A 16,406-nucleotide genomic window follows, 5' to 3' on the forward strand; every position below is an offset into this window, starting at 1 on the left:
ATTTACTTAGGTTGCAAGCTGCTGTCCTAGGTGAAAAAGAACTAGGTGAAGTATAATGCTTAAGGACCACCTTGCCTGCCATTCAGCTGGTGAGGTTTTATTCCCCTGCACAAAGCTACTTCTATTTGCTGTTCACAAGGCAGAATTTTTGTTGCCAAATCTTGTTGTCTCTTTTTAAACTTAGTCATCCTTTTTATACCATCTTTTTTCCATTCACCTTTTCAATTGGTATTCAGGTTTTCAATTTCTTTTTTTTTTTGCTCCCTGTTTCCTGCTTTGCCAGAACTTTCCTCCTCTACTTGCAGGCATCAGTTTGACTGGCTTTTGGCAGTCCTCACCATTAATGTTTTTTTCCTTCACTTCAGAGTCAGCTCTGCTTGCTGCTCTCTTTTACAGAACCATACTGACCATTTCAGACAACTGGTTTAGTGTCTCTGCTTTCAGCAGTTTTCTGCTGCTTCTGTATGCACTCACGTTTTTATTTGTAAATGCAGATGCTGTATCACCTAGTCTCTCTAGCTGATCAGATCTATGTCACTTGGACAAATACAAAAGTCCATGAAAGGATTAAATTAGTCTGTTCATGGAATAACAGCACAATATAGGACTCTTTTATTTAATCTCTGCACTCAGAAAATTGGACTTGAAGTGAGTAGGAATAAAAATATTAAAAATATTTGTTAGAAATGCTTTGATTTTACCAATGGACCAGGTCAATCATACAAGTGACTTTTGATTTAGCTCTGCTCTTTTTATTTATCCATTCAATGGCTTTGTTCTTGTCAACAAAAAGAAAAAGCATCAAGACCAAAACTTTAGTTTGCTGTAGAGCTGGATTTGATTCTGTATGCCAGACACCCTTCTAATTGCTGAAAACAGGATATAGCAACATAGAAGATGAAGCTTTGCTTAATCTGTATTTTGCAAGGTTGTTCAAAGTCTAGTCATGTTAAAGATGAGTTTGGGAGTGAAGATAAGGAGTGCCAAGACTTTGAAACCCTGTCGGTGAAGTTCACCTAGATTTGCAGTCAGATAAATTAATTGCAAGTATATGCTATATTGCTATATGTACTTAGGAACTATAATGAAAGAATATAAACGAAGCAAAATAAAATTAAACAATATGTCAAGCAAAAGTAATACTTGGTATTGTCATCTTTTGCTATTCATACATTTAGATTTCAATAGAAACAGTGATCTGGAAAACTTTTATATGAAACCCAAACCTGATCCAGTAGGTGTGATATTTTATATATATTACTCTATTCTCTCTATCTACTGCTCTTCATGAAGGACACTGTTGACATAAGGCTTATAAGTGAGGAAGAATATAAAAAAGGGATATCTGGTTTTTGTTTTGGAGCAGTGTTTTTACCATTAAGAAAAAATCAATAAGTGGATTGGCTGGGTTAAGTATGGATTATTTTTTTCCCGTAATGTATCTAATGCATATGATTGCCACAGTAATCACATTACTATCTGCCTTGGCCTTCTTACTTTCTTGGCCACATGTATACCCATAACTATTTATAATGCTGAGGTGGGACCTTTTCCCTCTTCTTCTTCAAAATTTCTCCAAATTGTATTTTTTTCCAATACCTTTATTAGTTGATTGAATGCTCATTAGCTCTGAATTCAAAATAAGTGTTTTTCGCCTTCTCCTTTTCTGTTTTGATCACATTTTCAAAACCAAACCTATCATTAACTTGAAATCTGTCTTTTCTGTTTTTCATATTCTGTTATAATGCCATCTCATCTGACATATATTATCACATATAATACCATGTAATAGTAGAGAGAGAAAGAGAGAGAGAGAGAGAATGCCGTGTGGCATAGAAGACTTCAAATGTATGAAGTGTCCCAGAGTTGGTAGGGTTAGCAAAGCAATGCTCTAATTCCAAGAGAAATCAAAGTGAAGGAAATTTTTAGAAATATGCAATAAAGACTGGACAAATTGGAAAATAATTCAGGTGGTCACAGGAAATTGATGACTGGGATTAAAGGAAAAGAAGAACAGGAAAAGAGAACTCTTAGAAGTGCAAGAAACAATTGAATCTTGGGAACAGTTTGGTGGTGAAATCAATTCAGGAGCATTTACTCATCAAATGAGAAATTAGGATATACCCTTGGTATTAATTCAAAATCATGGCCCATGATCTCCAGACAATTGGAAGCCATTTTTAGAATTATTTGTTCCAAAGCTCAGGAAGTAAATTGAAATTTATTTTCCCGAGTTAGTTGTTAATATTTGCAAACTAAATCCAAGTAGTCAGATATATGAATCACAGTTAATAATTCTGTATCTATTGTGATGTAAACATAGACATTTTGCTTTGTAAGGATTGCATCAACAGTGAAAATCAGCAAAAATCTGAATTTTTCCAAAAAAAAAACAACCAAAACATAAGGTCAACTGGAGTTGCTTTTGCAGTTGGAATTATTTGACCATTACACATTGTTGGGGTCTTAACCTTGAGAGCTGCAAATAAATTAAGCTTGGAAACCATGTGTTTAGCAGCCTTTTTTCCAGGCTTGTGAGACCATACAGCATACAGATGGGTCTTAAATGAGCCTCTAAAAGTGTCTTTGTTTGACTGCCTGTAACACTGTAGTTGCAAATCTTAAAAAGACACTGTAGGTTGGACAGCACAGATGTTGCTAATTTAGTGTTGCAATAGATGGATGTATGGTGATCCTGCAAAATGCTCGGCTGATATAACTAGCATGACTCCACTGAATTCCATGAGTGCAGACTAAAATACAGCTTCAGATAGAATCAAAACTGATGCAGTAAAGCCATAATGTAATCCTGAAATGAATAACATTAGTTATTTATATAACTAATAACACTAGTTATTAATAAATAACATTAGTACTGCATACTACAACACTATGTACGAGCCTTTATATATGATATATAAAGCTACTAGTCTATATATATGTAGATTTATTTTACTTATAAAAGACCTAAATTTTTTCAATAAGAGACAAATATGATAATAGTTAATATTCTGCATATCTAAAATGAAAAATATTTTTATCAAAAACAATAGGAAAAGGCTCTTACAAAGAAGCCCATTTAAATGAGAAAACAATTCCCAAACCCAAGAATGTAAAGAAGATAGGTTTCTAAAGCAGTATTTTGTACATAAATATCCCAATGTGAAACTCATTTAACTTGACTAGAAAATATCAAGAACAAGTGCAAAAGATGCTGGTTTAGACAGAGATAAAAAGAAATCACAATGAAATTTTAAGGTTACTGGTGTCAGAGGGGTTTTCCTGTTAATGGCAAAATATTAATTTGGTCTCTCTTCAGTTGTAGATTTCATAAAGTTGTTTTCCTGTTTTGCTTTCTTTGAATTTTCACCACTTCAGAAATTTCATTCTTTAATTTGCTTTAGTTGTCAACAGAATCTGAATTGAGTCTCACTCAAATACTCAGATTTGCCTGTACTAGTTTATATGCTATTTCCACACAAAGGGTATGTTAGCCAAAACATGGGGATTAGTGCAACAAACTAGTAATATGGTATGCATAGAATAGCTCTGGGCTCCTGGTTTGGCTGCATTGACTCTGTGAGTTTCAATGCTGCCTTTCATCTGCTGTGAGCCAGATCTACCACGTAAGGTCTCCACAGAGTAAAACAATAATGCTCGAGAGAAGGTAAATTGTCAGCTGTGTAATAAACTTTCAGTATATGAAAAATTATTGACTAAACTACAAATTAAAATTGGAAACCATAACAGCTAGCAAAGAACCAGAGATTTTGAAACATCTTGAGTATTACTTAAAGTGGGCGTCTTGCTGAAAAAAAATCAGCATCTAGCATTATCTGAGACTACTGGTGTGGTCTTCATTGGCTTTTATATTTTTTACTGTGTTTTACTTACATATAGATATATAGGTAAATATTTAAAATATTTAGCACCAAACCTGTTTAACAGAAATAATTATTAGAAGCTAGTTGTCTGATGTGGCAGTCCTTTTTGTCTATAGTACTTGTCTTCCACTCTCAAGCAGTGTCTTTCTGCCAGAGGGCTGAAGGGGTGTTTTTTGATTAGCCTAGAAAAATGTCATGAGTAGAACTCTATCATAATATGTATTTAAATAACCATGAAAATGTTCAATTAATATACAAATTGAGAAGAATCATTTCACCTTGATCATATGTATTGGGTCTGGCTAAGTTAATTTCTCCTACAGCAACCCTCATCTTTCTGTGCTTTGTACTAGTGACTAGAAGGGTGCTGGTAACACTACCACATCATATATTAAATATCTCTCATAATGACTCAGTTGGTCTCAATTTTCAGCATCCAGCATTAAAATACATTTTACAATTGGTAATTGACACATGTGATAGGTAGGTGCCTGCTGAAATGGCTCCACAGAACTTGTCCGGTTTTTCCCTGAGCATCTCTGGGGAAGAGAATTTGAAGTCAATTTAATTTTTCAACTTTGTTTTATAGTTGTTTTTATAGTAGGGAGTTTATAAGGAGTAGGGAAATACAAGTCTGTCATGTACTTCTCAAGCTTTTTATTTAAGGAACCAGGCTAACAATATTTTCAGGAAGTGATCATCTTTGCATTTTAACTCAAGGTTCAACAGTTTAAGAGAAACCATGATTTCAATACTAGTTTTGTTTTGCAATAAAATGCATTCCCTTACTTATCAATAACAGTATCAGAAACAACTGCTGAAATGCATTAATCAGACCTTAAATGGAATAATATGGAAGAAAGTTGATAATTAACATTTATTTCAGATTGGCACATTGTTCCTTTATTTAGCACATGAAAACTGTCAAGCACTGCCAAAGGACTTTATGCTGAAGGGTGAGTTTCAGAAATGACTCTCATACTTGCCTGACACTTTGTAAGAGAGAGTTTTCAGAGTGTTTATACAGGGATCATTAGACACATCTCATGCAAATCTTGCATGAATCTTTGAATAAGAAACACTCAGAAGTCATCATGTGTGAAATATTTAATAATGACATATTGCCATAATATGAATGAAATTATGATTTATGCAAAAACACTACATTCACTGGTGGCAAATGACAACAAAACAAAGAAAAATTTTGCATCTGCTTAGAAGGATTTAAAACAGTAGGGTAAAAAACACATCATATACACCAAAAAATGTGCAAATTAAGAACTATTATTTTCCCAATGAAATGGAGGTGGAACAGTAGTGATGTGCCAGATTAGGCCTGTGCCCTGGGAGGTATGTGAGGTTGTATGAGTCACACACTTTTTCCACGTACAGGGCGTACTTTAACTGAGCACCGAAGGAGAGGCCAGAAGGAGCTGGGACAATCAGGGACAGTAGACTGTGAAGTATAACTAGAAGCAAAAGTAAGCTATAAGGTCAAAAAATCTATGTTTGAATACACCAAAAGACATTGCAGACAAAACAAGTAAAACTACTCAGATGTAAAGATGTACAGCAAAGTAACACTTTACAGAAAATACGTTATGTAAAACAATACGCAACTGTTCTGTTTTGTTATCTATTCCTTGTGCCTGTTAAGAAATGCTTTAAATGACCTGTGCTTATTAAGAAAGCAAAAACAAAAGTAAAGTGAACATCTTCTGGGGAAAAAATTAGCTTCTGGTACATACATGAGTACATCTTGGACTCTTTGGGTCCACTGTTATTTCCCCATATTCTTCTAATTCTTAATGTGGCTGGTTAGCAATCTTTAGTAAGCTTTCCTTCTCCAAGGAAAAAACATTGCTAAAGGTATGTTTCCTTTACAGTGCAGATTTTATAGCCCTGTTGTTTTGTATCCGTGGTTGCTCTGTCAGTGCTGCATGGCTGTACAAGTGGTCCTTGTAAAATGAGAGCCTGGTGCCAAAAAAAGGCATAAAGGAGCCATTCTTTCATCTAATAGCATTTTGTGGCTGATACATGAATGCAGCTTGTCAAACAGTGACAGTGCTTGTGCCCTTCCTGTGCTCTTATTTAGCACTGGAGAAGGCAAATGTAAAATGAGTGAGCACAGAAGCCAGGGGATGTAAGGCAAAACAAAGATGGAGTTGGTTTTGTGCAAACCAGGTTGCTCAGTGAGATTTAGCTCAGCAGTTTCAAGATGATTTGAACTAGGTTACTGTGAAGGCCAGCTGGGATGAGGATTTTTAGTTGCACCAGATGACATCTCTAATCATGCTTCACACCAAGGCCATGTGGCTATTCAGAAATGTGTATTTCAAGACAGTGTGAAAGAGCAGGCAGCAACACTCTAGGCTGAATCAATAAAATTGGTCAAATGCATCAGAGCATGCTTGTAAGTCAGGATGACCTACCAAAACATGAGGCTGAGTCAACCTGCATTATGTGGTGCATACTCTCAGTGATTTCTGTTAAAGTGATTTCTTAGGATTTCTGAAAGGCACTTTGAATATCTAAATATTTCTCTGAACATCTAGCTTATACAATTCCGTTCAGGAGAACAAAATTTAGAAGGTCATCATAAAAATAGTAGAAAAGAAGGACTGAAGACCTCTCTTGTACAGATCAATAAGCAAAGATTTTGTAGCATATGTTTTTCTACCTTTACACATGCACAATTTTTTTCCTAACATTAGCCAAATTACCAAATTATGCATGTTAAGTTTCATCATATCTAACTGATGTGTGCTTCTGAGACCTTTAGTCCACTTAGGAGGTTGAACTTCAGTGATTATTTGTGCAGTGCTAGACTCCAATCATAAATCAGGAATATAGGAATAAGCATGGAGGTAAAAATGGCATGGGACAGTCATAAGGTGGTCAAAAAAAAGTTCAGAGATACACACTTATGGATTCCAGGACAGACTAGATATGAGACTGATTTTCCAGTAATCACTTTCATTGACACAGTAGGCAAAACCTTAGTTGTTTGCATGTTGTCAGAATAATGATTACCTACAGATATCTGGCACGTGACTTCTATTCTTATGTTTTGGTTGTGATTTATGGCCCATTTGTCTTGTGCTTCTTAAAGCAAAAGAATGTTTGTAAAATGGCCTTGGTGGGCTTTGTTCTGCATAATTTTTTCCATGTTTTTCACTAATTTTTGAGTTCAGCATCTTTTATTGTCTATTATTTGGGAGAATCCGGGATTTTAGACAATAAACCTGAAAAGGAATTTCTTCCTCTTCCCAGCTAAGAAAAAAATATTCTATTTTGTCTTGTATTGCAGAACATAACACATTTCATAGCAAATAATTTTCATTGTTTCTGACAGCTTAGCTGTCTTTTTTCAACTAGTTTTTTTTTTCTTATGCATTATTCCACAAGATATTTATTCATTAAAAAGATGCCCTAATAAAATCAAAAGTCTGTAAATTATTCTTAAAATAACATCAAAAATAGTAATAAAAATGTCTGTATTGGTGTTGATCATAAGGCTTAGCTTATTTGGTAAGAAAAATAATGGTTTTGTTTGTACAAGAAAATACTACTATTAAGTATTTAACCATGCGAGCATCTATGGCTGGTAATTACTGTTGTTTAAATAAAGACAGATTATTTTCCTAAGAACAAATTTTTGCTTTTGATTTCATCAATGTTTTTCAATAAAGAATAATGTTCTGGCAGCTACAATTAAGAATTAAGACAACTGATTTGTCATAATAATCCTACCTTAGAGGTGATTCAACAAAAATGTTTGTCTTATTAACTCAAAAAGAGAAATCTCCCTAACAAAAAGATTTTTTTTTACTAGAGTTATTAATCTTTTGTAATGAAAAGTGTTCTTGGAAAATGAGCATTTAATATATAACCATTTAGTAAAAACATTAAGCCAATTACCAAATACAATTTTTATATTAAATGTTAATTAAATTCAGAGATATTTTTAATAGGATTAATATGGAAAAAAAAAATAAAAAAAGGCAATTTAGCCTCAGTATAATCTATTAATCAAGAACAATGTTTAGTTTTCACAGACATATTTATAGCAATATTTACAGTAATGATTCATTTAACATATAGAAGTTCAATTGATATCCAAAGGGCTTGAAAATTTGTTAAAGCCTTTTGTTTGTGTGGTTGAACATTAGTGAAATATATATTTTAATGCAATTGCTAAAAATAAAATATCAGCAATACTCCTTTGATCCTAACAAAAGTGCTGAATTAAGCCTGACCCTGTATTGATGTATACTTTATTACACACTTTGAATAAATATGCATCTTAAAATATTCAGTAGCAAAGAACTAAAATTCTTCAAGATACTGCAAACAAGAAACATAAAATGAGGCATCAGGGAACACAATCTCCTCTTTGCTTTATATCCTTAGTAGTCATGTGGGCTTAAAGAAGATATAACTTAAAATATTAATTTTATTTTTACAGCATGTAAAGTTTCATTTACCCAATATTTCTGTTCTAAATAAATTAATGATCAAAATGTGTCCTAATGTATTGGAAATTCAAAAATTATCTTAGTTCCATGAAAATAAAATTAGAAGTATTTTGAACTGGTTTCTCTCATAAGATTTAATCTGAAAGTTACTGTGGTAACTGTGAAGTCATATAATGCTGTGAGAAATTAATTCATGTTTGAAAGGAATTATCCTTACTGAGGTATTTGAAGGTAAAAATTTGATTGCAGAAAGAGGCAGCTTTCTTTGGGGTGTTGGCTTTTTGTAAAAAATAAATAAATGAACTTTGTAACTGATAAAATTTAGTTATCTTGCAAGATTCTTCATGGGGAGAAATAGTTTGTTATTTTTATTAAAAACTAAAGTGGCAAAACTCATTTCAGTATATCATTGTGATTCTCATAATAAAACTGTCCCTTTATTCTTCTGAAAGCAAAACATCTGGCACACTTGTTATTCTTTGGAAAGAATCTCTTTTGTTTGCTGTGACAATGCCTTAGCAAAGCCTCTCTGGGGAGCGTAGCATTTCCAGTTTATTTGCAATATCTCCTTCTATGTGACAGTTGTTAAACAGCCGAGGTACATTCAAAACTGGCAAAACATCCCTCCATAGCAGGTATTGTCTTCAAGCATACTTAGAGTTGCCAAGGGCTCTTTGTCTCCTTACATTGAGATATTCTCAATAAAACTCTTAAAGAACTCATCAACAAGTCTGCTAGGAATAGCAGAAAGAGGAGACCTTGCCACAGGAAGGCAGCAGATCCACTGACACAATGTCCCAGCCTTTGAAATAGTAAAAAATTCTTAGACACTCCTTTTCATCTGGGAGATGCAGTTGAAACACAGCAGTTAGAGGAGTGAAAGGACAGCATGGTAGAGCAATTTTTCCAGGACCACTTCTCACACCACTTCCACAGATAACCTTGTAACAACTCTAAAGCTTTCTCCTTGCCACCACTCTTTTAGTGTTCCTACATCAGGGACTGACTAAAGAACAAATACTGATAATTAATAGCAGCCACTGCTAAAAAACAGTAATCAGCCTTCTATTTTTAAATTAGATTATCAACTTTGAGGATAAATCTACAATTTTGAGTACTATATTCTTAATTTCTAACACAGAAAATAAAATCCCCTGGTTTAGATACAATTGTCACATCAAATATAATTTGAATAATAAATAATCTGTCCCAATTTAGACCTAATGAAGACATGGTAGAAGGCAACTGTGACTGGCTTGTGTAGCTTTTGATTTGTGATGTGTTTCCAGAAAAAAAGATTACTGGATTGAGGGTTGGTGGGTACAGTGTGGAGGAAGGGAGATTGTTGATTTCCTTGGGAAAAACAGACCATGCTGACATGAAAAAGCAAAGGATATGGAGAGGGAAGAGAAAGAGAAAAGAAACATGTCCCTAAGAAATAGCAGGTGGAATGTAGCAAGTAGCAGGTACAGCCAGTGGGACCTCAAAGGATGGGAGGAAGCAATTTTCAGAGGTCCATGTGGAAATGAGGAGTGTGTCACTAAGTAGAAAGCTCCTGTGTGCTGTAACCTGTGGGCAGAGGGAAGGTTGTGTTTGGACCCCTTTTTCTTGCTACTCAGCCTGCCCTCATGGCTCCATTTTCTTCATGTAGAATGTTAAATACTCCATGGTTTAGGTTCCTATAATCAAACTTTCATGTTATTAATGTTTGGATTTAGAAGTTATGTATCTTTGTCTGTGAAGATATTGTAGATTAAGACCTAGAAAAACTCACCCTAAAACGCTGTTTGAGCAATGATCTGGTCATAATCATTGAGAGATTGATTTACTGAAGAAGAGTTAGATGAGCTGACAGAGGTATTAGTTTCTTGGCCAAATCTATGAAATACTAATGAAGAAGGTGACCTGAAAATCTTATTTAATTAAATTAGCATCTGATAGACCAAGATGCTGAAAGAATTCAGCAAATTCTGTGATGTGCAAATTGGTAGTGAACTGATGTGATTACAAAGGCATCCAGCATGTCTAGGAGAAACACAGCAGGGCTATGGAATGGATATCAGCTGATGAAAATGTGAATCAATGAAAAGGTTTTCTGAGAATCACCCTAAATATCCTCCACAGAACAGGTATGACCTGACAGATGTAGCCTTCGTACTGATCAATATTTAAATGCAAACTTCCATGGTGAGGAATAGAGACTTGGCAGAAGTGGGTGGTGTGAAAACATTATGTAAACTGCTGACCAAACAAAGGAGAAGGGCTCAGTCCTTACATACCTTCTTTCCATCATGAATAAACCATTATGAAGAATGGGAAAAGTTCATAATATAATCCATGGTAAACATATTTCTATATATTTAAGGCAGATAATTCATGGCATCAATGAACTTCTCTCTTTGGTGGGAAAAGCAAGATGTTTGTACTCCCGTAACAGCCCTGAATTTATGTCTTAGACTCTCTCAGAATTCATTTTCTCTCTGCTGTGTTCTTCTCTCATACATTTTCAATTTTTCTCATCTGATCTCACCTTGTGACTGTAGCTCTTCAGCTTACCTGAGTTTTATATGAAGCTGATGCCTTTGGTTTTGTGTTGGAGAGCCTGATCCACATGTTAGGTACTACAAAAAGGGGCGAGCACACCAATAGCAGACACACTCTGTTTTGTCCTCTCACAGACAGGTTTACACACAGCACATCTTTCCCAATGCTCTTACAAGTGCACTCTCTTACAAACACCTCACAGGTCAAGAGAGAAGAAAATTAAGAGGTCTACTTAATGAGGACCCTACAAAAACAACACACTAAGCCACCTGCCATTGTCTGCATTTCCAAAACATCTTTGAATGTAAAACATTAACCTACTTGGTCTTTTTCCACTGGGCACTTTTCCAGCCACCCTGCCTCTAGCAGAGTGCCCAACACTGCATAGTCCAAGCTCTGCTTTTGTTGTAGTCAAAGTGTACTGCCTAGCACTACTTTGTTTCATTGCACCTCATGGCCCATTGATCCAGCCTGTCAAAGCCTTCTGCAGAGCTTAATGCTCTCCAGATGGATAGTCCAATCCAACTCGGTGTTCTCCATGAATTTGCTAATGGTAGGTTCAGTTCCTGCATCCAGATTAAAGATATTAAACAGGAGTGGGCCCAGCACTGGGGAAGCAGTACCACTTTCCTAGGCTATCCTAAGGGCCCTCCTCTTAACCCAGCAAAGAGTTCACCTGTCCAGGCCATGGACTGCCGGGCTTTCCAGGAGCATGCTCTGAGGATGTGCTGAAATCCGGATAGGCAACATCCACAGGTTTTCCTCAGACTCCAGGTGAGTCATCTAGCCACAAAAGGAGATCAGGTTGGTCAGGCAGGACCTGCATTCACTATACCTGTGCTGGCTGTGCCTGATCTGCCAGCTGTCCTGTAGCTGCCATATGATCACACTTGAGATGGTCTGCTCCACAACCTCATCAGGTGCTGAGGTCAGGCTGACAGGCCTGTAGTTCCCTAGGTCCTCCTTCCAGCGCTGCTTGAAAATGGGTGTGACACTGGTCAACCTCCAGTTTTCTGAGACCTCCCAACCTGGTGTGACAGGACTGATGATAAACAATGGACAGAGGCTTGCTGAGCTCTTCCACCAGCTCCCTCATAATCCTAGGATGAATTCCATTCAGTCCCATAGACTTGTGAGGATCTAAATGTCTTGGCAGGTGACTAACTACCTCTTTTTGGATTCTAGGGGTTTATTCTACTACCTGTCCCCATCTAGCAGCCCAGGAGGACAGTTATCCCGAGGATAACTTAATTAAAAGCCTTAATGTTGAAGACTGAGGCAAAAAAGTGCTAGGTACCTCAGCCTTTTCCTCAGCTTTAGTGATTATAATCCCCCCTTATCCAATAAAGAATGGAGGTTTTCCTTGTCCCTCCTTTTGTTATTAATGTATTTATAAAAACATTTATATCCTTCTCAACAGTGGCCAGACTAAATTCTGGACTTTCACCCCTCTTAATTTTCTTTCTGCGTGACCTAACAACATCCATTAACACTTCCAGAGTTTCCCCCCGTAAGGGACAGTAGCAGTTATTTGTCATTCCTCACTGATCATACATACAGGATGTATAGCATGTGCTGTGTCTGCTGGTGTTTATTTAGTACAGTAACATCTAGTCATCTAGTGGCATTTCCCTTGAGAATGATCTTCCTATGCTTTCTTAGGCAAAAAGAAGTGCCCATCTGCTGCTGTCTGTTCAATGGAACAGAAAGAAGCATATGGGCTCTCCCCCGGTGTGGCTGAATAAAAAGCATACATCTCTAGGGCTGCTGCTCCAGTATCTTCTATAAACATTAAATTCAAATATAGATGTGCTTTAATTCATCTTTCTCAGCTGTTTGTGGTTCTGACTCTATATTACATTGGTGGAAGTTTTGCATTAAATATTCCTCCCCCTATTTTTTACTTTGGTACTTTACCCTTGTAAGAATCACATGTGATGCGCACAAAAAAGATTACAGCATTCCCTAAAGAGTTCTCCTTTCCATAGCATGCATATTTCAACAAAACATACAAAAAAGAGGATGCTTTCCAGTAAGTGCTGAAAATATGGCTACAAATAACTTGGGAAATGCAGAACTAGTAAGATAGGTCTGTCTGTTTATTTGTTTGTGACTTCTTTTGCAATTTAGGGAGCTGCCTTAGAGTTAAGTACTCCAGTAGTAGGTTATAACCCAGTGGATTGAGACAACTATTGATCTCTGGATAAGCCTACAAGGTCTACTTTTCATGGAAGAGAAATCAGTCTCATAAGAGGTGCTGACTTCTCAAGAGATGATAGACAGCTGCCCTCAAGAATAGCCTGTGAGGAATAGCCTAGGCATGTCTTAACATCAGGATCCCTAATGGATCTGGGGTTTATTTTAGGCTAAATTGTTGCATTCAAATGCGACACGTAGGTAAAAGAGTAAGAAATATATATTTACCAGGCACTTTTAAAGGTCTGTATTATGTGATGAGATTTAACAATGTGTAATTTAATAGGTATATGTTTAACCAACACCCCCTCCTTGGCTTTGCAAGGGGTTCTTCCATATGAGAAAGCTTTTCAATTCACTTCCAATTTCATTCATCTTACAGGTGTTGCTCAAGGGACGTCTTCAACAGTAGTAGAGTAATACTGTAATACGCTTAAAGAAAGGAGAAAATAGTAAGATTTCCCACTGTACTGATGGAAAAGTATGATCTATTTGTCATTTTGGAAACTTGGTGGGATGAATCATATGATTGGTGTTCTGCAATCAATAGCTATTTACTGTTAAGGAGGGACAGGCAGGGAAAGAAAGGTGGGGGATTGTTCTCTGAATTTCAAAAGCAAAGTAAGTAAAGGACTGACTGCAGTTCTGTTTATGAAAAACACAAGCACATGTTGAGAATTTATGAGTGAATATTAGAGACTGCAACAGCAAAGGAATCTTTGTGGTTCATATTTACTACAGGCCACCCAATCAAGGGCAGGTTGTTGATGAGGAACTACAGGAAGCATCATGTTCATAGGGCATAATCTTGCTGAGGGACTTCAGTCACCCTGGTATCTTCTGGAAAAGAAGTGCAGCAAGCAGCAAGCTGTCTAGGATAATCTGAGATTTCACTGAAGAAAACCAGCCCAAAACCCCAGATCTCTTTTTGTAGGGCTGCTCTCCTGCCTTTCTTCCACCAGTTTGTGTGTTTAACCAGGACCATCCTTTCTGAAGTGCAGAAAAAGTCAATTTCTCTCCTTAAACTTCATTTGGTTGTTGATTACCCAGCTCTCTATTCATTGCTCCATATCTCTTTGTAAGGCCTCTCTACCCTCCCACATCACCAGTCCTTACTTCCAATGTCCATATAATTTCCTTTTCCTGCTCAGTCAAGCTATTCTTGGGCCCCATTTGCTTGACTTCCAGCACTGTAGAATTGCCTGCTTTTGTGGTCCTTGCAAATGTTTCTGAAAAACTGACCAGAATTCATGGACCACAAAAACCTTCAAAAGCAGATTCTCAGGGGACCTTACTAAGGAATTTTTTCATCATGCCTTATGTCTACTCTCCCAGTTTTTCTCCTATTATTAATTTGAAATTCAACTAGTTTATGGTCCAGTGACCAAGACAGCCAGAAATCACCATTTTGCCCACCATTTCCTTATCTGTCCACAAAGAGCAAATCTAGGAGGGTGCCCTTCTTACTTGGCTCCCTTAGTACTTGTGATGTGTGTCAGAAATTTCCAGGATCTGTTCGTGTGCCCTGTGTGACACTCCCAGTTGATAGCTAGAAAGTTAAAATCACCCATAAGGACAACAAAGGATGATCTAAAGATGTCCTTTAATTCTTCCTGGAATAATTCATCAGCATCATCATCCTGGCTGGGCAGGAGATAGTACGTTCCACAACATCCACTCTGTTTGCTTTCCCCCTTGCTCTTATCCAGAGATACACAACACTTCCCTTGTCAATTGAAAATGCCACACAATCCAAATCTGCCCTTACGTAGTGAACTCTCTAGCCTCTCCTGCCCCATCTATCTCTCCCAAAGAGCCTATAAGTGTTCATCATGGCACACCAGCCACAGGACTCCTTGCACCAAGTTTTGCTTATGTCGATAATGTTGTGACCCTGGGACTGTCAACACATATGGGGAAAAAAGAGGTAGATTTTGACAGATCTGTTGAACAATCATTGCCAATACCTGGAGCAAATCCTCTACTTCTCGTTTGGTTTCTACATCAGATGGTGAGATCATGGCTTAAGTTTCAAAGGACCTCCTTAGCAGTACCAGGGCCATGACATACCTAACAGTCTTTGTAATCAGAGCTCTGTATGCAGTGTTAGATTGGTACACTCTTCATCTCACTTTTTAACAAAAGCAGTGCAAGTGTCTGTGGATTTTTAGTGTTCACATAGAAGATGAATGGCAGCTCATAATTGTCATGATAGTAGTCAAATTTAAGCCAGCTAAAGACAACTTGATGCGTGCTTCTAGTGCAGAGCATGTATTAACAGTATTAGAAGGATGGAAAGGGCATCTAGTCCCTGACTAGTGGAGTAAATAATTAATGAAATAGAAATCTACTTAGACATAAAAGGCTTCCTGCTGAACATGGACCAAGACAAAAAGGCTGGGAACAGCTCCAAAGTGGAAGAAGGTATCCCTGGGAAAGAGTGAAAACCACTTCTGCCTGATTTGAAGTTTTTTACTTTTGATTGTCTTTGCAAAATGAAAGAAGAGGATAAAGAATTCCTTTGTTAAATACAAAGTATCAAGATGATATAAAAATTCACTTCTGATTTTCTGTGGACAAGCAGGTCATCATCAGAAAAAAGCACAAACAGTTTTTAATGAAAAAAATGCTGGAAAGATCTCACAGACTTGTGTTATTTTTTAAATGAAAATTAATTTAATTTATGTATAGAAATATGGTACAGTTAGTTGAAGCATTGCAGCATTCAATATCTAAGCTTAAAGTCCTAAATTAGTCTTTTGAAACATTACATAAGGAACACAGAATATAAAAATTTTATAAGTAAAAGACTAGCTATGTTAGCACTTAATTTCAAGGTTTAAATAAAAGGTTAAATGTTTGAGAAGATGAATCATCAGTTATCATGTATATTAGTTTTCAGAACATACTGTGGAGAAGATTTTGTGACTTTACATATTCAAAATAAAATCAAAATGCCTACACTGTTGGGAATCTGGACACCCTAATAGTTAAAACGACAATTGTAAGCCAGACAAGCCAAATTTTTATATTGTGTTCTAAAAGCATGATCTCAGTTTTGAGTGTTCATGCTTAGATAGCAGACACCTTATAATTAGGCTCTTTGGCTATAATATTTTATAATATCCTTTATATTGACTTCTAGATATGAAAAGCATTGGTTTTACTTCCTGGAGGAAGTAAACTTCATCCTCTTCCCTCAAATTCATCCTCCTGTATCACATATTTTCATCTGCAGAGCAATTCAAATTCCTGCTTGTCCTGTTTGTTTGATATATGATGTTAGAAAGAAACCAAGACTATT

Source organism: Poecile atricapillus, chromosome Z (assembly GCF_030490865.1).
Source record: "Poecile atricapillus isolate bPoeAtr1 chromosome Z, bPoeAtr1.hap1, whole genome shotgun sequence".
NCBI classification, from domain to species: domain Eukaryota; kingdom Metazoa; phylum Chordata; class Aves; order Passeriformes; family Paridae; genus Poecile; species Poecile atricapillus.